The following is a 26,426-nucleotide window of genomic DNA, read 5'->3' on the forward strand; positions in this document are numbered from 1 at the left end:
GTAATAGGCGGGATGGCGACCGAGGCTCCGAGCGCGTGCAGCCGGCCGGCCAGTGGTGCGGTTCTGAGCCGCGCGCACGAGGAGCTGCGTCCCGTGGCGCAGCAGCTGGGGCTCGCGAGGGGCTTCCTAATCGTCGGACTGGGGATGGCCGCGCCGAGTGTGCGACTTGACTCCACTTGGGAACAGGCGGCGCGGTGACTAGTTGTTAAACGACTGGACCTCTCGGGTCCCCCGAAGGCCAAACCGAGGCCTGCGAAGGACGACCTCACCGAATAAACCGAAAAGGCTTTCTTTCCGTGCGACTTTATAACCCGACTTGGGCTCCTGGGTCTGGAAACAGAAAAGCCGAGGTTGCAACGGCAGGATCCACGACCCACCCCTGAGCTCAGGAAGCCGCCGCCCCCTGTCCAGTTCAGCCTCACTGCTTCTTGAGGAACTCACCTGTGCCTCTGCCAGGGCCACCCGAGGGAGGCCTTGAGAAGACTAGATTTTTTTGCTTCGTGTTGGCTTTACAGTCCCAACCAGCTCAGTTCCAACATGAGAAGTGCAGTGTCCGAGCCCACTGGCCGAGTGAAAATACACCTGAACAGCCAGTGCGTGCCGTCCTGTGCTTTCCCTCTTCAAAAGGCAATGTCTGTGACCCAATTTTCATTTACTTTTTTAGCAAAACGACTTTTTAAAAAAATTACTTCTAGGGCTGAAATTACAAAGATATGACACAGCTTTCCTTCTCTCTGGAGCAGGGTGAAGGAGCTGGCCCTGCATCTGCTTTTGTAAATAAAGTTTTATTGAAACACAGTCATGCTTCTTCTATAAGGATTGTCTGTGGCTGAGCCTTCAATTATAGAGCTGATGAGTGTTTGCAGCAGAGACTGTAAGGCTTACAAGTCTTAAAATATTTACTTCTTGACCCTTAACAGGAACTGTGCACTGATCCCCAGCCTAGCTTATTACTAAAATGTGTGTTTCAGAAAACAGTCTAAATATCTGGCCAATTTGGTCCACCACACAGGGAAGTTCATTCTCTCATATTGGAATCTAGCACCTGGACTTTATAACCCCCCTTGGGCTCCTGGGTCTGGAAACAGAAAAGCCGAGGTTGCAATGGCAGGATCGACTACCCACCTGAGGTTAATGAGGTTAAAATAAAAGCAGAGTTTTATTTGGGTGTAGAATAGATTTGCAAATCAGGAAAACACCAGCTCAGTTTAGAAACCCGGTGAGCATTCCATCCAGGTTAAACAGAACTGATGATTTTATAACCAAAAGGGGCATTAGGGGATGGGAATGGAGAGAGAGGATCCAGGCAAATCCAGTGGTTGGATACAAGACAAACTGACATAAACCACTGAGTGACACGAGTTTTTTAAAGTTCATTAGACAATCTTGGCAAACTGGCCAATCTAGTATTCTCAAAGCTTGTCAATTATTATTAGACTCAGAAAACCATTGCCTCTGGTGGATTGAGTTCTGGACACAATATCTTTGTGGCAATTTACCCCTGTCAGAAAAATTTGTAAGTGTTAGAAAAGGATTACTGCTCTCTTTTTATCTAATTTTTATGTTATACCTTTCAGTGGAGTGGGGTTGGCTGGAACCGGGTGTCTGCTGAGTGCACAGCTCTGGGAAATGCATCTCTGCTTCTGTGGCATACAGAGAAGAGGAATGCAGGGCAGGCTGGCTCTTCTCATGGCAGTGGGTAAAATAGAAATGGGTACCCTTCAGCCTTCAGCTTTGCTAAGCACAGATCACTTCAAGGGTGATCTGTGCAGAGATAGCTAAATAAACACAGAGCTCGGTCCTCTTAGTTCTTGAGTGGTTAGTTTGAATGCCAGTCAGTCTAGATGCCACATTTGAAAATTAGGACTCTGGGTGAACATTGTCTGGCTTCAAATGCTGGCTTCGTCCCTTTTTGGCTGAGTGGAAGAGGACAAGAGGCCTAGACTTGCTGTGCCTTGGCTTCATCAGTCTGTTCTTCTTACCTATTCTAGTTATGTGCAATTAAGTCTCCAAAAACACTGACTTTTCCAATGCTGAGCCATTGCCCCAGGGGTGAGTCCCTGTGGGAGGCCACCCTGTCCAGGAGCTGAGCATTCTCTGTCAGCCTTGAGTAAGGGGGGTGTTTGGTCTGGCTTCACATGCCACTCACTGTGCAAAGTAAGTGGACTCCACCTTTGCTGGGCAAAGAAGTTTGCCCTAGCCCTGGACTTGGGCGTTACCCAGTGGAACTGGACAACCCCCGTTTGAAACCTTTTCCTCTGCATTATTTGGTGAAGAACATACCATCGAAACCCATTTGTGTGTCCCCCCGTATAAAAACAAAGAGATTCCGGGTGCACGCTCTCTTGCCTTCCATTGTGGAAGAAGACCCTTGAGGGAGCAGAGTAGCCCCACTCTCCATCTGAGAAACTCATGTCTATGTGTTGCATGATTTCTTTGCCGTTTTTTTAGTTTAATGTTGCAGGCAGCTCCTTTGAACCCAGTTCATCCTGTCAGTGTGGGTGGCTGGCAAGAAGTCCCAGAGAGGCTCTGCTCACATTTTTATCAGTCAATCAGCACATAACCTTGTCTCCTGTTCAAAGACACCTTATTTGATGCACAGTGCTGGCCCATAACATTGAACTCGTGGCCATGCCTGAAGGGAGCTTGCCTAACATACCTCCTCACCCATATTTTTTCTTTGTGAAGCTGTGGCTCAAGGTCAACAGGGAGCTCAGGCAGGAGCCAGACATCCTCTTTTCCGTCCCCTACAACATCAGCTAAGATAGTAACCTTGGGAGAAGGAGGTCTTCTCTTGACCGGTCCCCCAAGGGAGTTGGGCCATTTAAGAACATGATGAGATGGAGCTGCATGGATGGGGTGGTCAGTGTGAGGCTTAAGGTGGAAGGGTCAGACTAATAAGAACATAGCGCCTTAATTTCCTGTCAGGAGAAAAGGGAGCAAGACAGGAATAAGTAAAGGTTATTAAATTGACTTTTAATAGAAACTACTTCTAAAGAATGATTCAACTGGGGTGCTAAGCCTCAGTCAAGAAAAATGGACCGTTCTGGAAAAAAAAATGATCTGGATAAGCTGGGAAAGAGTTAGAAATGACCAAAATAAAGTGGTGCATTCCACCAGGAGAATGTATGGAACTAAACCTTCAGAGGTCTGTTTCCTAAAACCGAACTGAATAAGGGTTTTCAGCGAGTCCTTTCAGGGATCAGTAGTTTAAGACTTAAAATCTGTGAAGGAAACTGAAAGTCATGTTCCAAGTGTTTCTCAAACTTCTGGAAGGACTCGATAGTCATCTGAAGGCATGTGTGAAAATAAAAATTCCCAAATTTCTGGCCCATTCCAGACTAGGTGAATCAATTAATGGAACCAATTTCCAGGGAAGCTGTTTGCAGAACACTCCAGCTGATTCCTAACAGGAAACACTACTCCACGAACTCAGTTCACTTAGTTTTCTTTGTTTCATGACCAGTTGATGAAGCCTGCTCCTGTTTACTCTGGGTGTCTGTACTTGCCTATAGATTCTGAGTTTGGGAGATAATTTTAAAATGACTGCTTTCCAAATAAATGTCCTATATTTTGAAAAAAATAGAGAAATAATAGTTTCTGCCCCATCAGAGGTTGGGTGAATTAAACTACAAATCATTGTGTGTCAAGTGCTTATCATGGGGCATTGTACCCAGAGCACTGAGTAAATATGAGTCATTGTCACTGTCGATCATAAAGAACAGGATTCTGATATTTGGAATAGGGATCTCTGGGGTTTGCAGTCTGTCTCAAGGGATTGCAAGCCCTCTCCATGGAGCTGCTGTGCTCACGCCAGGCAGAAGCTCTGGATGGCCACAGGAAGCTCCCTCTCCCTTCTGAAGAGCTGTCTCCCCTCTCATCAAAGGCAGTTCCTTCCAGCAGGAGGGTGGTGCTTCTCTTCATCACCTTTTATTATCAGTCTTGATAGTTCGTCTTTAGGCCCTGAACACGTGGAGAATCTTGAGAATGGAAATGAATAACAGATGAGATGGGAAAGAACTGCACATGCATCGTGAGACCCATCCTCCTGGCTTGTCACCTGCGATGTGCAGAAAGATCAATTAGATTTTTCAGGTGTTTACTGTAGACAGCTGAAAAGAAAATTTAAGGATTACGAAATGGGAATTTACCATTTAACAATTCTAAGGTGAATATCCATTGAATCTCATCCAGAAACACCATTTGACCAGAATCACATTTGGCCAAATATCTGGGCACCCCATGGCCCAATCAAGTTGATGTGTAAGCTTCACCCTCCCTTCTGAAGCTCGTTTTCCTGCGTTTCAAATGCCAGCTTGAAAGCTCTGTTTGCACTGGGGGATCCTTTCCTGCTGCCCGTCAGGAGCACAGCTGGTATCCCACTGTTTTTCTCACTGATCTACCATCCAGGTCAAGATTTAAGACTTGACCAGCTCCCTCAAAGCCGCCAGCGTGATTGTCTTTCCTGTCCTCCTGCCCTACTGGCCACACATCCCCTGGCTTTGGGTCACCCATCCTGCTGCTGATTGGTGTAGTTCAACACCTCGGCATGCGTCCCTGGTCTTGTTCCAGAGCATCTGGTGGGTGACCTGTGCTGCACACGTTCATCTGAGTCTGGCTTTTGTTTTCCAGTAGATGTGTGAGGGTCATTCACGGTGTTTTATGTAACAGTTACCGGTTTATTCTGAATGCTATTGAATACTGCTGTGTGGATGAGCACAGCTTGCTCCTCCGCTCCCCTGGCGATCAACATTTGGACTCTTTCTAGTCTGTGGACATCTAGTCTGTGGACCTCTCTGCACACCGAACTCCGCAGCCTGCGCCTTCCTTCCAAGCACTTGAAGAACCTTTTCACAGAGTGACCCCATGCTGGTCCATAGAGCAGGGTCAATGAATCACTAAGGACTGAGATAATAGAGAACACGTCCTCTAACCACAGGGAAATCAATCTAGAAATAGAAACAAACCAAAAGATGGAAAATCCCCGTATATCTGGAAATTTTAAAACTGCAAGGAGATTCCATGGCAACCCACCCAGACTAGCAAAAATGAGAAAGCCCGGCCACACCACAGAGCAGGGGACCCTCCACGGCAGGAACTTCCACCCCTGTGCCTGGTGGCGCCACCTTGTGAGGCTGAAGCCCCTTGTGCCTCACCACCCGGCAGTGTCACTCCCAGTACAGCCCAGGGAGGGTGTGTTCCAGAAGACGGGCACAAGGATGTCCCAAAGAACGCCTTTCATGATGTCCACAGACTAGAAAGAGTCCAAATGTTTCCTCAGGTCCCTGTCTTCCACATTGTCCAAGGGGGCAAAGTTGCGACGTATACAGTTGAGGGGAGAAATAAAGAATTCCATCCGCTTCTGCCCCCTCAATGCTTTATTCACTCAAATTACTCGATACAATTTCACTCTGTTGGTTCTTAATCAAGAAAACGACAATCCTTAATGCTGGGCACTGCCATAGACATAATCAATTCACAGCAAACAATTCTACATTAATTCTAAGCACTGCAAACACACTTAATCATGACAGACATCCCCTCTGCCTGCTACGTTCAAAGGTCTCAAGCCTTAGGCTTTGTGTCCAGCAGATGCACACTCACTCAGACCGCGGTGATCAGGTCTGGAACCAAGGCAGGCTTTTCCTGGGGTGGAGTGGATGACCTTTGAGGAGAGGGTCCTAGGGAGAAGTTGCGGCTCTCACCAGGGTTCAGGTGAGGGGGCAGAGCTTGAGAGCAGTGAGGATCACGCAGAGGCTCAGGAAATGATTGACAAGTGACGGGATGCCAGGTCCTCATCAGGCCCTCCAGCCCGAGGGCATCCTTGTTTGGGCTGGCTGAATCCCTGTTCACTTGCTCTATTGTTTTTTGACCCCCCCTTTCAATCCTTATCAGCCACCACCTGATTTCTCAGTGACATCGTTTTCCCTGGGGTCAGAGACATCTGGTCTGGTGGTCTCCACCCTGATCTTCCCCACTTTCCCTCTTATCAGGGAGGACCGCCTGCCAGGGGCTTCACTCTGTTTATCAGGGTGAGGGGAAGTGACTTGTTTGAGGCCACACTGGAGGGCTCTGTGGCTGTGCCTGGTGAGACTGCAGGTTTCAAACTGGGGTTTTTAAGTGGAGTTGCTTAGGCTCAGCCTCAGGCCGTCCTCACACACATACTCACTGAATTTTTGTCTACTTAACCAGTCACTGAGAGAGAAGTGTCCCGTCTTCTGCTCTCTCAATTTCTGCTCTATTTATTCTGAGGCTGTGTTATCAGCTACCGATCATCTTAAAATTTGTATATTTTCCTGGTGAATTGAACATCTTTTACTTATTGGATAATCTTTAGTTTTAAAGACACTTCTTGTCTCAGCCATTAATACATAGACCATTTTTCATTTGATTAATGTTCATAGGATACCCCTTTTCTATTCATTTCCTTTCAATGTTTCTGTTCTTCAGTTTTAAATATGTGTCTTTTTAATAGCATGCAATTAGATTTTTCAGACATTTGTCTTTCGACTGGAATATTCAGACATGTAATAGTTTTGTTTCCTTTTCTTTGAGGAGCTGGGGATGGAACCCAGGGCCTCTCACTTGCCAGGGAAGCACTCTGAGCTACACCCTCTGCCTGCTATTTAAATAATTTCAAGCATATAATAATGGATCACATCACATTTAATGTAGTCATGGACATATTTGGATCTGGATCTATCACCTTATTCTGTACTTTCTATTCCCACTTCTGTGTTCTTCTCTCCCTTTCTTTGGGTTGATTTTCTTTCAAAATTATTCATTTCCTCCTCTGTACTAATTTAGAAGTTACCTTATTTCATATCTATTCTTTTGGTGTTTACATGTTTCCAGGATGAAAATGTTCTTGTGGGGACGCGGGTGTAGCTCAGGGCCAGGGGTCACTTGCCAGCGTGTGTGAGGCCCTGGGTCCATCCCCAGCTGGAAAGAAAAAGGAGAAGAAGGAAAAAACGGGCAAGAGAAAGTATTTATCTACCTTATTTTAAATTTGACAGTAGGTTTACTCCAGTTTCTGCCAGATGACACAAGGATCTCAGAACATTTGTTCTTTTAGAGAGACATGACAGTAGAATATCTTTTGACATATTGTGTGTATATGGAGTCGACTTCCCATTCCTGTGGTGGGCCGAGTTGTGGAGTTTCGCGGCTCTTGTATTCATATATCAATACAGGAAAGTGACGCCCAGTTCATTCTACTGCCTTTCCCATCCTCTTCCCTTCCCTTCAGTCCCCTTTGTCTAATCCAATGAACTTCTATTCCCGCCTCCCTCATTGTGTGTTAGCATCTGCATATCAGAGAGAACATTCAGCCTTTGTTTTTCGGGGATTGGCTTATTTCAGGTAGCATGATAGTCTCCAGTGCCATCCATTTATTGGTAAATGCCATAATTTCATTCTTCTTTATGGCTGAGTAATACTCCATTGTGTATATGTGCCACATTTTTTTTTTGCCACATTCATCTATCAAAGATTGGTTCCATAGTTTAGCTATTGTGAATTGAGCTGCCATAAACATTGGCTGCGTCTCTGTAGTATGATTTTACATCCTTTGGGTATATGTTGAGGAGTGGGATAACTGAGTCAAATGGTGGTTCCATTCCAAGTTTTCTGAGGAATCTCCATACTGCTTTCCAGAGTGGCTGCACTGATTTGCAGTCCCACCAGCAATGGATGAGTGTGCCTTTTCCCCCACATCCTCACCAGCATCCATCGTTACTTGTATTCTTGATGACTGCCAGCTTTTAGGAACGTCCTCATTGTCTGATCTTACTTCTTGGTCTCAGAAGGAATTTCTTTTCCCTTTTCTGCTTTCTGCCTGCTCCGGCCCCTCTGCCCCGCCCTGCAGGAATGGAGCAGGGTAGGAAGGTGGCAGTGAGAAGTGTCATGCCTGAAGGGCAACAATGAAGGACGCTGGGGATCCCGGGGTCCCCTCAAGGACGGAGCCCTGCTGGGCTGGCTCTGTGAGGTCCCCTCACCTTGGCAAGACGCTCCTGTGTTTTAGAAGGCTCTGTCTGCTCTCCTCTGTCCCTGAATCTCTTTTGAGAGACTGAATATATAAACAGACAACAGCCAGACCCTCGGAAAACAGAGCTCTGACCCACAGCCACAGAAACCAGCCCAGAAACCAACTCTCTTCTCTACAAAAGAGCCCAGGAGGCCACAGCCCCGGCTGCAGGCTCCCGGGAGCCATACCGCCCTCAATAGCAGCCACCCAGGAGGCCAGACAAGGTCTTTCCACCCAGCTTGACGTGCCCAGGGCTTGAATAGTAAGACGGACAGATTGCCAAACCTTTGTCCTCCTTCCAAGTTAGGACCAACCGGAGAATGCCAAATATGGTCCCCACCCAGCTTCATCGGCCACCCACACCAGCCTGCCTGCAGCCCATGCCATGGGGCCTACGGGAGACTCCACTCTAGAGCCTTTCCACTCCTCGCCCGCCTCTGAGTCACACCCAAACACGGTGATGGTGGGCGTTGAGTTCTGCTGCAGCAGGCTCGGGTGAAGGGCCGTGCTTGTCTCCTGTGGCTGGTCTGGATTTCCACGCTCTCCACCCTCCTCTCGGGCTGCAGTGGAAGCGACTTTCCTCAGAGAAGTCTCTGCACCCACCCCCTGTGCACCTCCGCCTGGGGGCTTCCCACGGGGACCCTAGAACAAAAAGCTCTTGGCCTGCAATCCCAATGGCTCAGGAGGCTGAGGCCGGAGGATCTCAAGTTCAAAGCCAGCCTCAGCAAAAGCAAGGTGCTGAGCAACTCAGTGAGACCCTGTCTCTAAATAAATACAAAAAAAAAAAAGGGCTGGGTATGTGCCCCTGGGTTCAATCCCTGGTACCAAAAAAAACCCCTTGGCTCCCACCACCTGGGGGCTTCCTACTGCCCACAGCACCTAGGCAGGTCAGTGCCTGGGAAGCCAGCTTCTGAGGCCGACGGGGTGCAGGCGGTTTATTTGGGAGGGTTCTCCCATCAATGCCTGTGGGCAGGTGGAGACGCCGAGGGCTGGGATGTGGCTCAGTGGTTAAGAACCAGGTTCAATCCTTGGTACCAAAAAAAGGCGGAAGGTGAAGTCAGACGCAGTCACAGCGAGGCCCGGGCTCATCCTACGGCATCTCTGCAGCTGGAGACACCGTATCAACCCACCACTGCTGAGGGCTGCCCCAGGACAGTCCTGGCCTCCCAAGGTCACCTGCAGCGGAGGAGCCCCGCTGGGTGGCCGCCACACTCCAAGCAGAGGGGATGAGGGCTTGAGTGCCCTGGTGGGCGTGCACCTCGGGGCGGCCTGTCAGTGTCCACCAGAGACTCAGGGGCCTGCACGTGTGGCTGCAGAGAGAAGGCAGGAGGAGCCAGTCGGGGAGGTTCAGCACCGACCGTGAGGGAAAGAGCCAAGAGAGTGGGAATCCCAGAGGGATGCAGGTAGGCCACAGACAGAATTCTGAAGCTAAAAAAGACATAATTTCCAAAATTCAAAATTCAAAAGAAGGAGTGGAAACGGTGACAGTCACCGCTGACGACCTCTGGGAGAGATTGAGACCGACTCAGAGGGCAAAATCCAATCCGAATGGAAATCGAGAAGAGGTCTGCAGGTCGCACCCCAGAGAGCCACACGGGGACGGGACAGACGTGGAGCAGAGGAGCAGAGTGACTCAAGAATTGCTAAGCCCTGGCCCCGCCCTGGGGACCCTTCCATGTCCCTGTCACCTGGGCCACGCGTGCAGGGCGCCATGCCACCTCGGGAGATGGACAGCTTTGGCCGTCAGATCCCTGCCCTCCGAGAGCAGAGCCTGGGGGTCTGTTTTTTCTCCTCTGTTTTCGCCCTGTTGGCCCGGAGCCCGGGGTGCCGCCCGGCAAGGCCAGCTCTCCACAGGGGAGACCCTCCTTGTTTTTTTGTGCTGAGGATTTAATTTGGGGCACTTTTCCCTTGAGCCACATCCCAGTCCTTTTATTTTTTATTTAGAGACAGGGTCTCACTGAGTTGCTCAGGGCCTCGCTAGGTTGCTGAGGCTGGCCTTGAACTTTTGGTCCTCCTGCCCCAGCCTCCGGAGTCGCTGGGATTACAGGCACGGGCCACTGCACCGGCACATTTTGGTTTTAATGTCTGGACAGTACAGGGTTTTGTGGTCTGTTCCTGTGGCCTCTTTGGCGATGCGATTCCCTCAGAGGAGCGGCAGGCTTCTGATCGTCTGTCCCTGGTCCCCTGGGTAAGTCACCACACCCAAACGCTTTCCTCAGCGGAACTCTCCCGCGTGACTCGACTCCTCTGCCCCTCACCACCACTTTCCTCTCCTCTCGCGGGGCCAGGTCCTCCGATCTTGCTGCTGAGCTGAGTTCGTGGGCCTTCTCCACTCAACCCGATTCCAGGGCTGTTTCCTGCCACGCCGTCTCTACAGCAGCTGGCCTTTCCTGCTGTCCAGGGCACATGCTTTTGACCCTTCACACTTGCTCCAAAGGGGGCCGTATGGTCCAAGTGGGTCCCTTCTGACGCTTGGCTAAGTCGCTGAGGCTGGCATTGAACGGGCGATCCTCCTGCCTCAGCCTCCCAAGTCGCGGAGATTACAGGTGTGCGCCACGCCACGCCCGGAACACTCTCACAGATCCCAAGAGCGCTCCGTTGACCATGTTAGACCTTGAGACAGAATCTCACTAGTTATTTATTCATGTAAAAGTGACAACAATAAAACAATTGCACGCTCACAGTACCAGCAATTTAGTGAGGCCCTAAGCAACTTAGCGAGACCCTGTCTCAAAGTGAAAAATAGAAAGGGCTGGGATGTGGCTCAGTGGTTAAGAACCAGGTTCAATCCTTGGTACCAAAAAAAGGCACTCTACCGACTGAGCTACATCCCAAAAAAAGAGTGTAAGGACCCAGGGACTAATACCTTTAGGGACTGGTGCTTTCTACCTCCGTATTCCTCAGGGTTGATTCTCAACTCTGGGCCAAACTCAGCCCCGAAGCCGCGCAGCACCTGCTCCCTCTCTGTGGGGCGCAGAGTTCCCACTTTGGAAGCCAGAGTCAGCCCTTTTCTTGTTTTCAGCCTCCTGCTGTCTGTTGGGGTCAGCGTGGACACTGTCACAGGTTCAGAAGACAGTTTTGCAACTTCTAAGGACCTGGAAAAACACTTTTCTGCCTAAAACAAACAGACAAGCAAAAAAATGATGGGCTCATTCTCAGTCCGGTCACTTCACCGTGTATTCCTCCAGAGGTCCCCTTGGCCCCACCCTTCCTTCCTTCTGGTCTTTTCGGGGGTCTCACATCCCCACGAGGTGCTCTCCCCGTGCCCCTTGCTCTGCATTTTCTTTCAGTGCCTCTCTTCTCTGAAGCGTGAGCTCCATGATGGCAGGGGTCTCTTTTGGTATTGAGAGTTCATAGGACAGTGCCTGGCACACAGTAGGTGCTCAATAAATACCGGTGGGATGAAGAAATGAATGATGGAGGCTACAGTCCAGATGTGGTTTGTCCCTGGCAAAAGTCATGTTGGGTCTTGGTCCCCAAATACCGTGTTGAGGGGTGTGAGGTCTTTCAGAGGCCCTCGAGGGATCCACCTTCGCAAAGAGATTCATGCAGGTCCCAAAGAGTGGATTAGTCATCACAGAAGCGCGTGGCTCTAAAGAAGACTCGGCTTCCTTGTTTTTCTTTTGCTCTTTTTTTCACTGTGGAGTCCTTTTGCCACAATGCCTTCACCAGAGGCCTGAGCCATGCTCTTGGATCTCCAGAATGTGAGCTAAACAAACCTCTTTTCTTTACAGAGTCCCCAACCTCAGGAATTTTGTTATAGTAATAACAGAAAATGGACTAAGGCAATGAATAAATACCCGGTGAATTATAAAGAGGAAACAAGGGGTGCAACTCAGTAGTAGAGCACTTGCCTAGCATGCACCAGGCCCTGGGTGTGCTCTTCAGCACCACAGGAAGGAGCAGGTGGAGGAGGAGGAGGAGGAAGGAAGGAAGTGGAAGGAAGGAGGAGGAAGGCAAGAACACTCATCCCAAATCCCCACTCTCCCAGGAGGAGCAGAGTTGGAGGTCACCCTTGGCCTGTGTAATCTGGAGTCTCATTAAGTCTCAGCTAGGGTTTGGTGAAACGGCTGTACACGGCTATAACCTGAAAGACTCAAAACAGAGTAGGTAGTTACTTCACCTGGCCTAACACTGGAAAAGGGATGAATGCTGTGTGGAACGGTTAAGTAAACTGCAGTACATTCACAAGAGGAGTCGTTAAGCAGCTATCAACATTATGCCTGCCCGCCTCCCTTCTGCAGTGCTTGGAATCAAACTCAGGGCTCATGCACGCTAAGGATGTATTCTGCCACTGAGCTGTATCTGCAGCCCCCAAATGAGGCTTTTGGAGAACCACTAATCATATGGGGAAATGCTCAAGATACAATGTTAGGTTAAAAAGAAGAAGAAGAAGACGGGCTGGGGCTTAGCGGTAGAGCACTTGCCTCGCACTTGTGAGGCCCTGGGTTCCATCCTCAGCACCACACAAAAATAAAGAAGAAGAAAATAAAAACAAGATGAGGGCTGGGGATGTGGCTCAAGTGGTAGCGCGCTCGCCTGGCATGCGTGCGGCCCGGGTTCGATCCTCAGCACCACATACAAACAAAGATGTTGTGTCCGCCGAGAACTAAAAAAAAAATAAATATTAAAAAAAACCATTCAAATAAAAACAAGATGAAAAACTCACATACATGGCTGTGGATGTAGCCCTGGGTAGAGTGTTTGCCTAGTGTGCAGGAGACCGTGGGTTCAATCCCCAGCTCCACAAAACAGACAAAGTTAACAAAAATGTGAAACGTCATTTACTCTTCTGTATCTCATGAGCTTTTTTTTTTTTTTTTTAAATATTGTTTATATTTAAACAATATAATACCTTTGTTTTATTTATATATTTTTAGGTGGTGCCCAGGATCAAACCCAGGGCCCCACACATGCTGGGCAAGTGCTTCACCACCGAGCCACAGCCCCGGCCCCTCTTATGAGTTTTATGTGACTGTGTCGCCTGCTTTGAATTATTAAAATAGAGTGAGAGACGTAGCTCAATGGGAGAGCCGTTGCCTAGTGTGCTAAGGGCCCTGGGTTGAATTCCCAGCACTATTTTAAAAATATACATATGTGTGTGCGTGTGTGTGTGTGTGCATGTATGTATGTATGCACACACAAACGTGAATTTAAAATGCAGTTAGAAAGAAGAATGGATGTGTATAAACATTGAAATAAAGTAGTTAAATTATTCGTCTTTTAAAAAAAAATTAGGCAGACTGACTAAATAGCCAAAAAACCCAGGATAATCGACTTATAATCAACTTTAAAAAGACACACCTAGTAGCAAATGGCCTTCTTCAGTAAAAGCAATGAGGACCCCAGGAGAACTGGTGACTCTGGGACCGGGACAGGGGACATATAAGATAATCTTACAGAGAGACACCTTGGAGAGTCATAAGAAAATACTAGGAAGAAAAGGGCCCCCATGATGGGGGTGTCGGGGCACAGAAGCCCACGGCTGGGGCCTCCTATGACCACAGTTGGAGCAGCAGAGCACAGAGTGGACAGGACTGACCGGTGCTCAAAGCACACAGTCAACATCTGCAAGTGCAGCCTGAGGTCAGTAAGTGACTGGAGAGTAGCTGAGGGCACAGAGCAGGCCGCTCTGCCATGCAGAAGACTCTAGATCAGGAAGTAGACCCAGCCCACCCACTGCCTTGAGGGTCCTGCTCAGGACCTCCTTCCAAGGAGAGCCCCCGGGGACAGGAAAGTCTCAAGGTCACCAGCTGCTGTGATAAGTCCTGTGGACAGTACACACCCTGAACCCAAGTCACCAGAAAGTCACTTTCCTCTGTGGCCTTGTCCCCAAACCCAAGACCAGTCTGATTCCCAGAACAAAATCCTGGGAATGGAGCAGCATCCTCCAAGCTGGCTGACGGGTTGCTGTGGTCCGAATTGTCCCCCAAAGGCCCATGTTCCCCAGTGCAGCAGTATTGGAGAGGTGGCCTTTGGGAGGTGCCCCGCTGGCCTCTCGAGGGCTCCACCCTCACGAGGTCACTGCTGTTACCCAAGGGCTGGGCAGTGTCCCCCTCCCGGCACCTTCAGCAGGTGAATACACAGGTCCCCCGTCCCCACAGGACACAGCAGCAAAGCGCCACTGATTACCACGGACTGAACCTGTGGGCACCTTGGCCTGAGGGGTCTCAGGCTCCAGGACCGGGGGGTAAAAGGCTGCACCTGATGAACGACGCAGTGTCAGGCGTCCCGTTACAGTCACGGAAACCGACCCAGAGGCTGCCGAAACCCCCAGGTCAAGGAGACAAGTCTGAGGAACTGTCCCCATCAAGAGGGGCCTGGGAAGACAGGATGTCGGTGGGTGGCACAGGGTCCCATGTGGTGTCCTGAAACGGGAAAAGGACATCAGGTCAAGACAGAGGAAGTCCAAGTAGGAGCCACAGGCTCCAGTTAATGCTGCCTTCTCCCTCGGCAGGGCGCGTTGCGATGAGATGGTAGCAGTGGGGGACCTCTGTATCCCAGGGGACCGCTCCAGGCTACCTGTGCAGCTGTTCTGTAAATCTGAAACTGTTCTATAATGAAAAGTTTGTTGTTGTTTTTAAACCATGCTGTCTAGATAAAGGATGAAGACTGTAGAAATACTGGAAGGGAAAGAACAGAATCGTCTCCTGTTTTGCAGCTGATATCACTAAATAGCTAGGAATCCCCAACTGAGAATAAGAAGATGACCTTTAAAACACACGACAAACCTAGCATACACAGCTTGTTTTCCAAAACCATTGTCCCGTAAAAGGAACCGGGGCTCCCCCGAGAACTGACAGGTTCCAGGGCAGGGGAATAGGAGATGNAAAGAAAGAAAGAAAGAAAGAAAGAAAGAAAGAAAGAAAGAAAGAAAGAAAGAAAGAAAGAAAGAAAGAAAGAAAGAAAGAAAGAAAGAAAGAAAGAAAGAAAGAAAGAAAGAAAGAAAGAAAGAAAGAAAGAAAGAAAGAAAGAAAGAAAGAAAGAAAGAAAGAAAGAAAGAAAGAAAGAAAGAAAGAAAGAAAGAAAGAAAGAAAGAAAGAAAGAAAGAAAGAAAGAAAGAAAGAAAGAAAGAAAGAAAGAAAGAAAGAAAGAAAGAAAGAAAGAAAGAAAGAAAGAAAGAAAGAAAGAAAGAAAGAAAGAAAGAAAGAAAGAAAGAAAGAAAGAAAGAAAGAAAGAAAGAAAGAAAGAAAGAAAGAAAGAAAGAAAGAAAGAAAGAAAGAAAGAAAGAAAGAAAGAAAGAAAGAAAGAAAGAAAGAAAGAAAGAAAGAAAGAAAGAAAGAAAGAAAGAAAGAAAGAAAGAAAGAAAGAAAGAAAGAAAGAAAGAAAGAAAGAAAGAAAGAAAGAAAGAAAGAAAGAAAGAAAGAAAGAAAGAAAGAAAGAAAGAAAGAAAGAAAGAAAGAAAGAAAGAAAGAAAGAAAGAAAGAAAGAAAGAAAGAAAGAAAGAAAGAAAGAAAGAAAGAAAGAAAGAAAGAAAGAAAGAAAGAAAGAAAGAAAGAAAGAAAGAAAGAAAGAAAGAAAGAAAGAAAGAAAGAAAGAAAGAAAGAAAGAAAGAAAGAAAGAAAGAAAGAAAGAAAGAAAGAAAGAAAGAAAGAAAGAAAGAAAGAAAGAAAGAAAGAAAGAAAGAAAGAAAGAAAGAAAGAAAGAAAGAAAGAAAGAAAGAAAGAAAGAAAGAAAGAAAGAAAGAAAGAAAGAAAGAAAGAAAGAAAGAAAGAAAGAAAGAAAGAAAGAAAGAAAGAAAGAAAGAAAGAAAGAAAGAAAGAAAGAAAGAAAGAAAGAAAGAAAGAAAGAAAGAAAGAAAGAAAGAAAGAAAGAAAGAAAGAAAGAAAGAAAGAAAGAAAGAAAGAAAGAAAGAAAGAAAGAAAGAAAGAAAGAAAGAAAGAAAGAAAGAAAGAAAGAAAGAAAGAAAGAAAGAAAGAAAGAAAGAAAGAAAGAAAGAAAGAAAGAAAGAAAGAAAGAAAGAAAGAAAGAGAGAGAGAGAGAAAGAAAGAAAGAAAGAAAGAAAGAAAGAAAGAAAGAAAGAAAGAAAGAAAGAAAGAAAGAAAGAAAGAAAGAAAGAAAGAAAGAAAGAAAATGGGGGCAGGGGAAGGGCTGACCTTGGGACGGAGGAAGCTGAGGGTGACAGTTTAACGTCTTGGGTTTGACAGCTGTTCTGTGGTTACATAAGATGGGAGCAGAGGAGGAACCTGGGTTCACAGAGGGCAGAAGGAACTCTCCAGCCTGTTTTTGTAAATCTTCTTCCCATGTCAGAATCATCTCAAAATAGAAAAAACACAGGACACAATGGCCATTTTCAAAGTGATAAAGAGCCTCAGTAGCTGCGCTGAGGCCAAACAGGACATGTGACCGGAAAACTGCTCACCAAGGGACATCAGCAAACCTGTGGAGCGTGTCTGCCAAAAGTCTACCAGAAGCCGCAGCCATGAGAAAAGCAAGGGTTCTGTTGCTGCAGGAGACGCGGGTCCATGGCAGGCTCTGCGGTGTCCCCCCCGTCAGCAGGACCTACGAGCACCGTTGAGTCTTGGTCCTTCCTAAGGGAAATTTAAAAATTTGATATTATTCAATCGAAGTCCGGCAGGGCTTCTTTGGGGAAGGGACTTAGCAGGATGGTTCTAAAATTTGTCAGGAAGAGTTTAAACAGGAGGCAGGCGACTCTCTCGGACCGCTGTGTTGGAATGTGTTAAGATATTCAGCCGCGAGGATGCAAGCCGCGAGGGTGCTGGCCGAGACAGAGGAACAGAGCGGAACAGAAAGGGATCAAAAGTGGCTTTTCAAGTCAGTAGGGACAAAATAGATCATTCAGTGTAGGGAGGATGACTCAATGGCCCAACTGGGAAAAAATACAATTAGATGCCTGATGTACTTCAAAATGTGGCTTGGCCCAAACAAGGTGTGAGGGTCACCAGTGAAAATTCTAGAAGTGAAGCCTGCATGGTTTTCTCAACTTTGGAGGGCAGAAGGAAACGTGAACTGCAAAGAAGGCAGAAAGCAGCAGTCCAGATCAAAGGTATTAAAAAGTTAAATGCAGACTATCACGATCCACCATGCCTGGGACCGGGTGTTTTGGAATTTGAACTTTTCTTTGTATTTGGAATATTTGCATATATGTGATGAACTCTCATGGGGATGGGTCCCAAGTCTGAACATGTTTTTTGTGTTTCATATACACCCCTACACAGGCCAAAGTTCCCTTCACAGTGCACCTGCATCTTGACTGTGACTGTCACGTGAGACCAGGTGTGGAATGGTCCACCTGTGGCATCTTGCTGGCCCTCCAAAACTTTTAGATTTTGGATTTTTGGATTAAGGATGTTCAACCTGTATATATTGGAAAGGTTTTTTTGTTTTGGCAATATATGTGATGGGGGGGGGGCTGGGGTTGTGGCTCAGTGGTGAGCACCTGCCTCGCACCTGTGAGCCACTGGGTTCCATCCTCAGCACCACATTAAATAAATAAATAAACAAAATAAAGATATTGTGTCCATGTATAACTAAAAATTTTTAAAAATATATATATGCACATATGATGAATGATGGCTTTATTTCTTTAACCTCTAAAGAGTTGGCTCAAGGGTTGGGCCCGGGGATCTGCGGTAGAGCGCTTGTCTCACATGTGTGGGGCACTGGGTTCTATCCTCAGCACCACATAAGTAAATAAAATAAAGGTATTGTGTCCATCTACAACTGAAAATAAAAAAAGTCTTTAACAAAGAGAGTTGGTTGAAATATTTGAGATAAAGAATACCTTAATAGAAAAATTGACAGGGGATGTCGTCTTAGTGTCCTAGGTCTGCTGTTAAAAAAAAAAAAGCTGAGAAGAGGCCGTGTGCCATTTGCATGTCCCTGGACTCGCCTGTCATGGGTGGGAGCTGCCTATTGGGGTGGTAAGGGGTAAGGGGGAGCATCCTCCCAGCATTCCGCCTGTTTACCAATAGGCTTGGCTGGGCTGAGGGTCCTGAGCCCTGGGGAGAGACAGGCTTGAAAGACAGTAGAGATGTGCCTAAAGCTTTCCTTCCCCAAGATGTGGCAAACCTGGCCCAGGACAGGGACAGGGAGAACAGCCACCAAAGCAGCCACTAATTGGCCCTCGGCAGCCCCTGTGTGGGTTGAGGGGCTCTGGTCGTGAGTTACCATCCTTGACTGCCCAGGAGACAAACCTCGGACAAGGGTTTGTGCACCACGCAGTGGACAGAGTCCAGGTGCAAATGGCAGGTCCCCAGCTCAGCAGTGGCCCCAGGCTGTGGCCCTAGGCCAGGTACTTAGCCTCTCTGAGCACAGAATGAGTTTGTGAGAGGCCTGCTGGGCTGCATGGGTGCTCAGCGCCAGCAGAGAGCTGTAGACCGCAGGCTGAGGGCTGGCTGAGGGCTGGCGCTGCCTGTGGATCACAGGGTCCCTGCCTGAGACGCTCACAGGTTAGTGGGGATCTGGGGTGGCCCGCAGAAGCACCCATGCTGAGACGTGCCAACACCGAGGTGGAAACCCAGGGGACAGGCCAGGTGGAGCCCTCAGAGGGGTGGGGCAGCAGGGCAAAGCCCTGGACGCACAGCAATGCCAAGCAGAGAGGCCCAGGGAGGGGTCAGCAGCAGGAGAGCCAGAGGTCACGCTGGGGAGGGGGTGGGGTGAGTGGGGGCAGCTGCTGGAGCAAGCTGAGAAGAGGCCGCGAGGCCACACCGAAGAAGACTGAGGAGTTGTCTACAGACGACCTGTCAGAGCCAGGCCCGGAAGCCCCTCCTCCAGGTCCATGCAGGGAAGCTGCAGCCACCGGAGGTCCCCTGCCCCAGGTGGCAGCATTTTACGCTGGCTACCTGTTTTTTTCTTTAATTCCTGTCACAGCCAAGCCTAGTGGCTACTCTTATTCCCAACAGAACAGATTGAAAATCAAGTTCCCCCAGGGTTAGACAACTTGCTCTAGGTCTCATGGTGGCAGGCAGTAAGGTTCCCACAGTGTCCCATGACCTGCGAGCCGGGGCCTTGCATCTTTGCAGTGCGGTGTGTGCTCTTGCTGTCTCTGGCCAGGCCCCCACCTCCCTGCCCCCGCCCACTCCCTTGCTGACAACTGAGATACTTTTGCTTAACTTCAGGAGGGACCTGCTCCCAAGGGCAGCACAGCTTGATGCTGCCCTCTTGTGGCCACACAGCACACTGCAGGCCCGAGGACCTGGAGGGGACTGTGACACCTCAGGTAGAACAGCGGGGAGGACTGGTGGGGAACAGAAGTAACGGGTCTTCCCCTCTACCCCTTGCTCTCTGAGGGCCCTCAGTTTTCCCCTCTGTAAAACGGGCATGGATTAAGACCTTCCTGGAATGGCCATTATGTGAATTTAATAAGCAAGTCCAGGCTCATTCGTCCTCCTAGAGGAGTCACGGGCTTGACGGGCAAAGCCAGGGGACCTGTGTGGAGAAGACAGTCTTGGTGCAAAGTCCTGCGACGCCCGCTGACGAGGAGTTGGGCACAGAGCCATGCTCCCCAAGGCCCAGCCCTGGGTGCTCTTCCACCGTGTGGCCTGGGTGCCAGCCTCTGGCCAGCCCAGGGAGCCAGGCAAGTCCCCCTCACTCCTGCCAGAGTCTGGGGGCTGCTGCTGCTGCTTCTGAGACCCCAGCAGAGGGGAGGGGCCGTCCTGGAGCCTGCACAGCCAGGGCCCAGCAGAGGTGCCCCCAGCCATCGCCCCCAGATCCTCTCCCTCCTCTGCCACCTCTAGGTGAAGCTTCTCGTCCCTGACACCTCGGCTGGCCTCCCTCCCGTCACTGCTGCTGGGGATGTCCCGTCCGTATCAGGATCCCACTGGGACCTAGTGTGTCCTGCCGAGAGGACTGGCAGGTGATGGGGCATTGAGGAGAGGATGAGGGGGACGCCCAGGTGTCTGTTTCTTCTTGTTTGTTTAAAGAAGGGAGACAGGACCAGAAGGGAGGGGCCCTCAGGGCTGGGAGTCATGAGTGCTCCAGCCCAGAACTCTGAGGGGCCTGGAAGGTTCCACCGGGACCCACCTCCTGAGCGTGAGGAGGAAGAACTGTCCAGCCAGTTCCTCCAGGAGGCCGGAGCAATCCCTGATCCAATCTCGCAGGCCGATGGGTAGGCACCCTCCCCGCTAAAACAGCGACCTCACCACTTCATACCCACGTTCCAAACTTGTCAAGGTTTTGCCACGTTTTCCAGACGTGTACATATTGTAAGCATGTTGCACGTGGCCGGATGCCCCCCCCACGTGACCTGGTTTGGAAGTCGCTTCCTCAGAACACCCTCCGGGACCAGCAGGACTGCTCAGGCACACCCGCAGAAACGCAAGTTGTTTTTTTTTTTAAGTTTTTTAGTTGCTGATGGACCTTTTTTGTTTACTTATTTACATGCGGTGCTGAGACTCGAACTCAGTGCCTCACACATGCTGCACCAAGCGCTCCACACTGAGCCCCAGACCCGCCCAGAACACGATGTTGTCAGCCGTTTTCTGAGCACGATTCATTGGTCAGGATATTTTCATTTCTTTGGGTCTGGAAGAATCTCTCCACTCTTTTCTTAACCGCACTGATGTGCGGAAGCAGGTTGGTGGCTCCTGAGCGGCAGGCTCTGCAGCCGTCGGCTTTACTGTCCTCTGGGGTCCTGCATGTGCTCAGGCCCCAGGGACGCCATCTCACTTCCACTGAGTGAGACTTTCCCAGTTTTAGCCCTGAATGACCCATGTCCCGGGAACCCTTCAGTGCCAAGCACATTGGGGTGGCTGGCGCCCTGATGAGCTCAGCACCCACCTTGAGAGTGTGGAGGGGAAGTGGGTGAAGGGGGAGATGGCGTGTGGCTCCAAGCCCGACAGGAGAGCAACAGGGAGCCATGGGGCCCACGTTCCCTGGAGCCCGGGGAGAGAGGGGGTGATGCGTTAGCTCTGTGCCCGATAACTTCAAGGCCAAGGCTGCGACTGTGGCTGCCTGGCCGGCCATGGAACAAGATGGCCTTGCTGGGGTCAGCTGCACGCCCAGAGGATGGCCGAGGGTGTCCATAGGGATCAGACACTATGTGACGTTGTCCAGAAGATCTCATGAGAGAGGGAACCAGCAGTTAGAAGGAAACAGGATCGCCAGACCTACAGGGTCCGGGCACCAGACCTTGTCCCTTCTGTCCCCCACATGCCCACTCCTGTCTGGAAGAAACAGAAGCAACTGAGCCGGGGGCAGGTGCAGAGAGAGAAGAGGCTGAGCTGTCCTCCGGCACCTGGCAACCCCGTGGCAAAGCCCGGTGCCACTAGAGGAGGGGAGAACCCGGCTTTGAATAGACTGCAGAGTTGTGGATCATCAGACCTGAACTGGACGTGCAGTTCCCGAACTCAGGCCGTTCTTGGGACCAGGAGGGACCCAAGTGCTTCGCTGCACCTGAGTGAGCACAGACCCACGACGGCTGCCAGGTTTCATCCAGGTGCTGGGAACAGAGCCTCGGGCCTCCACCCCGAGGGGGCCCCTTGCATCCCGCCAAGCTCCCACCAGGGCGCCCGGCCCTCAGGGCAGGCCGGACACCCACCACCCGCCACCATGACCAAGGTCCTGTGCGGGGGGCCCACGTTAGGCCCAGTCACTCCACCCCAGTGGCCTCCATGCCTGGCCCTACCCCCACTCACTCTCTGGCCTCCTCTGTGCACCTCTGACCCTGAGCCCTGCCCTCTCCCCTCTGAACCTGGAGGCCTTGGGCTGCTGGACCTCCTTCTTCACAACTGCTCCTCCAGGACTGTGGCCTTAAATACTACACATTCCACACTCCACGTCCTGCCCGCCCCAGCCCTGAGCCCCAGCCCTGAGCCCCAGCCCTTCCCGTGCTGCTGCCCCCTGAAAGGATCTCCGCCCAGGTTCAAGGTGAGACTCCTTGTTCCACCCCATGAGCCCAGGATCCTTCCCCTGAGGTGTGCAATACCTCAGTGAGCCCTCCAGCTGCTCCAGCCAAAAGTCCTCCCATCTTCTCTACCCTCTCAGAGACCCAGAATCCGTCTGCTTCTCACCATGGCTGTGGCTGCCACCCTGGTCACCACCACCTTGAACTGAGACCAGCATGATGGCTCCTCAGGGGCTTCTCAATGCCTCCCCAGCCCCCTCTATTCCCACATGGTAGCAGGGAGAATCTAAGACAAATCAAATCACATGGTCCCTCTGCACCTGGCCTTCCCTGACTCCGCTGCTCTCCGACCTTGACATTCTCTGCTCCAGGGCTCCAGTGCCTCACTGTGCCTCAGGGCCTTTGAACGGCTGAAAGACTTGGGACTGCTCTTCCTTCAGGCCTGGACAGACATGGCCTTCCTAGTGGGCCTTCTCGACCTTTGACCCTCTCTCCCTGCTTTATCTATTTGTAGAGCAGTACTGCCCTCTGACCCTCTGGACCAGAGGTGGGCAGATGTTTCTATAGATGGCCAGAGAGTAAGTATTTTAAGTTCACAGGCCACAGTCTCTGCAGCTACCCCACTGGCCCTCCTAGGATGAAGACAGATGGCACTGGGCAAGTCCCTACTTCTCTGATCTTGGTTTCCTTCTCTGTGGTCGTGAGGATTAGGGCTGAGTTAGATTCCTGTGGCCATTTAAACAAATCACCGCTAATTGGGGGCTTATGACAGCAGGAGTCTCTCTCGAGGAGCTGGAGGCCAGAAGTCAGACGGCAGGGCTTCAGCAGGCGGCCTTTTGGCTGAAAGACCCACCAGCACAATTTTAAGGGAGGAAAAGTTTATCTGAGGGCTCACAGTTTCAGAGGTCTCAGTCCACAGAAGGCCGGCTCCATCTGGGGGCTCGAGGTGAGGCAGGTCATCATGGCGGGAGAGTGTGGCAGAGGGGAGCAGCTCACAGGACGGTCAGGAAACAGAGAGGGAGACCCCACTGGACAGATACAGGTGCACACCCAAGGCCGAGCCCAGCGCCACCTCCCCAGCGCCTCCCCCACTCCAGGCACCGCCCGTGATGCCATCACAGCCCGCCACTCCTCGGAGCCTCCTTGCACGGTCTCACAGTGAGCTTTGGGGGACACCTTGCATCCTCACCATAACAGCTGTCCTCCTGTGAAGGCTCCGGGAGACCCTTCCTGCCCCGCCCGGTTCTGGTGGCCCCAGGTGTCCCTTGGTGTATGGCGCCATCTTTCTGCTCTGCCTCATCCTCGCGTGACCTTACCCTCTCCCTACCTCAGAGGTCGAGGCAGAGCCCAGACGCCCTCTGATGGGCCGCCTTTCTCCGTTGTTTTCTTCTTTTCTTTCTGTTCTCCTTCTTTATAGGGTCTCACTAGTTTGACAGGCTGGCCTTGAACTCGAAATCCTCCTGCCTCAGCCTCCCAAGTCACTGGGGTTACATGCGTGTGCCTCTAAGCCCTGCTTGCCTTTCTTTTATAAGAACACCTGTCACTGGACTCAGGGCCCACCTGGATAATCCAGGATGGTCTCTTCATCTCCAGAGACCACCTGCAGAGACCTTTTTCCAAACACGTTAACATTAACGGGTTCCAGGGACTAGGATGTGGGTATCTTTTGGGGGGGAACCACTGAGCCCACTACGTGTTTTTTTTTTTGGTACCAGAGATTGAACTCAGGGACACTCGACCACTGAGTCAGGTCCCCAGCCTGTTTTGTATTTATTTAGACACACAGTCTCACTGAGTTGCTTAGCGGCTTGTTTTTTCTGAGGCTGGCTTTGAACTCGCAATCCTCATGTCTCAGCCTCCCAAGCCGCTGGGATTACAGGCATGCGCCACTGTTCCCAGCTCAGGTGGTTTTATGGGAAAATGAGACCCGCATGTCCCTATCTGCTGAGTGGACCAAACGTTCCAGGACCTGTTCAGGCCTCCCTCCCCGGAGGCAAGCTGACAGCCAGCAGAATGACCAGAAGGGCTGAACAACCTGCTGCAGAGTCACAAGGGACAGATGACGACTTCTGGAGGGAGGAGGAGGGGTGGCTGCCAGCAGGTGCCTGGCACAGCCACTCCCAGCCCGTCTTGGGCACGCGCTCACCACAGTTTTCATGGACACAGTGTTTCAACAAGTCTTACTTGAGGCTCGCATCAACACTGGGGACAGACAGGAGTTGAGCATCTTTACCACTTTATGAAGAGGCCCAGAGAGGGCAAAGTCCAGCCTCGGCCCTGCAGCTACAGCCAAGCCTTCCGGGGCCCCCCCCCCCCCGTCCCCGCACTGCTGGTGCCTCCTCTTGCCCGTTCCTGGCGCAGGGTTGCTGGGAGGTGGTGCCCACTGTGGGCTCTGAGGGATGGGCGGTCAGTGGGCATCCCACTGGGGGTCTCCATGGGGCTCCCTAGGGAGGGTGTGGTGGCTCAGAGGCCCAGGGCACACCTCTGTCCACTCCTGTCAGCCTGCCAGCGGGAGGGGCTCCTGTGCCCGGAATAGCTCTCCCAAGTCAGCACGTTCCAGCTTGGGAGGGACCCAAAGAGTCGCTTTGCACCAAGTGTCACGGGGCAGAGACGGCCTCTGATGGGCCCCACTTGGACCCCGGTTGAGCCCCTGTCCCCGGAAACGATTAGATGGGACAGGTGCTGGGCCCTCATGACCCCCGGGGCTGGAGCTGGCGTCCGAGGAATGAACAGAGAGTGCTTCCAAGCGCCAGGCCCAGGAGGAGTGCGGTGGCCTGTGAGCCGAGGCGGCAGCTCCTCGGGAAGTGGAAGCTTAGCACGTTCTCTGGTTGCTCGTTACATTGCTGAAGAGTCTAAAAATTACTGTCTTTGTAACGTCAGAATCCTACAGGAAGAAGGAGTGAGGCGTTCTGGAGAATTCTTCAGAAAGGACATTTCTGGAAGTTCTACTGGAGTCAGGAAACCTGGGGTCTTGCACTCATGTGCCTGGGGACCTGGGGCCCAGTCCCTTCCCTCCCTGGGGGTCTCTGGTAGCCCCTTCTTGATATATATTTTTTTTAAATTCTTGGTACATTTTCCTTGTGATTCTTGGCACAACTGGCTGTAAGCACTTCACTTCTCCTCTCCCTTCCTAATTTAGAATCTGGACCTGAACTTTGGACCAGTTGCTGTACTGAGTGGCCAGCAGAGCCATTACGGCAGGCGGGCCACTTGGGTCCCTCCCCTCCCAACAGCCAGTGACCTTAGCAAGTCCCATCAGCTCTTTCTGTAGAAGCCTGACTCCAGCTCCTCCAGATGCCACCTCTCCTGGCTCCTACCATCCTGCCCCCCTGCTGACCTGTCCCCACATCCGCCTGAGTGTCCCATCACCACTCAGCTGCCAGAGTACTACTTTTAGAAATGGAAATTAGATCTTTCACTTTATTTGTTCTTCCAACAAATACTTATCGAGCACCTACTATGTGACAGGCCCTGGTCTAGGCACACGAAACTCAGGGAACAAAACAAACACAGAGCTTATTCTCCTGGAGCGTCCACTCTAGTGGAGGGACGATAGATAGCAGTGTGTCAGATGGTGATTGGTGCAAAACAGAAAAGCAAAGCAGAGAGACCCAGCAGGCAGTGCTGGCAAGGTGGGTGGGTGGTGGAGGGCTGTGCTTTGCAATTTTTTTTTCCCTGGGGCCCAGGGGATTGAAGTCAGGGACACTCGACCACTGAGCCACATCCCCAGCCCTATTTTGTATCTTATTTAGAGACAGGGTCTCACTGAGTTGCTTAGCACCTTGCTTTTGGTGAGGCTGGCTTTGAACTCTGGATCCTCCTGCCTCAGCCTCCTGAGCTGCTGGAATTTCAGGGGTGCACCACTGCACCTGGCATGTGGTTTGCAGTTTTCAAAGAGCAGCCTTCAGGGAAGGCCTGGCTGGGGACCTGAAGAGGTCAGGGAGTGAGACAGGTGGATTAGTGGGATAAACGAGTTCCAGCAGGAGGAACAGCAAGGACCATGCCCTGGGGCAGGAGTGTGTCTTGTGTTGAGGACCTGGGAGGCCATTGTGGCCATAGCCGGGTGAAGTGGAGGAGGGAGAAGGGGCAATGGAGTGGAGAGGTGCAGGAATAGGCCTAGCTTTCCTCGCCAGCCTCCAGCTTCTGCAACCTGGGCCCTTGGTGGATCCCCCACACCAGGGGTTTTCTCTGCCTGACGCTTCCTCCAAGCACAAGCTCCTGGTCCCCAGGTGTCCTCAGACAGAACACCCTTCTTTCCATGGCTTTCTTCAGGCTCTTAATGAAGCTGTTGTTTACTTTTTCTGTATTATTTTAATTTATTTATTTTTGTTTCCTCCTAGTGTATAAAGCCCGTGAGGGCAAAGACGCTCTCTGCCTGACCAGTGGCTCTGTGACACTGTCGCACTGCAGCCTGAGTACAGGTGTGTTCATGTGAGGCATGTAGCCTTGCTTTTCACCAGTGAGTGAAGAAGGCGGGAGGTTTCACCTACGCCTGTCAAAGGCCCCGTGGGGCTTTGCACTTGGGCCCACTGGTCCACAGCCCCTCTGGCGCCCCATCCGGCTCTGCCAGGGTGACTCGCCCCTCCTTGCGCC

The 26,426-nt window shown here is 50.7% G+C and overlaps 1 long non-coding RNA gene across 1 annotated transcript; it reads right to left on the reverse strand.

The window, feature by feature from the left end:
* Window positions 1–8,801: 8,801 nt before the first annotated feature.
* On the reverse strand, window positions 8,802–20,495 carry LOC107157025. Its single transcript, XR_001505422.2, has 4 exons — window positions 20,235–20,495; window positions 16,123–16,557; window positions 14,231–14,394; window positions 8,802–12,113 (listed from the first exon to the last, which is right to left on the reverse strand). It is a non-coding gene; the product is annotated as an uncharacterized LOC107157025 (long non-coding RNA).
* Window positions 20,496–26,426: the final 5,931 nt, after the last annotated feature.

This window comes from Marmota marmota, unplaced genomic scaffold (assembly GCF_001458135.2).
Source record: "Marmota marmota marmota unplaced genomic scaffold, marMar, whole genome shotgun sequence".
Lineage (NCBI taxonomy): Eukaryota > Metazoa > Chordata > Mammalia > Rodentia > Sciuridae > Marmota > Marmota marmota.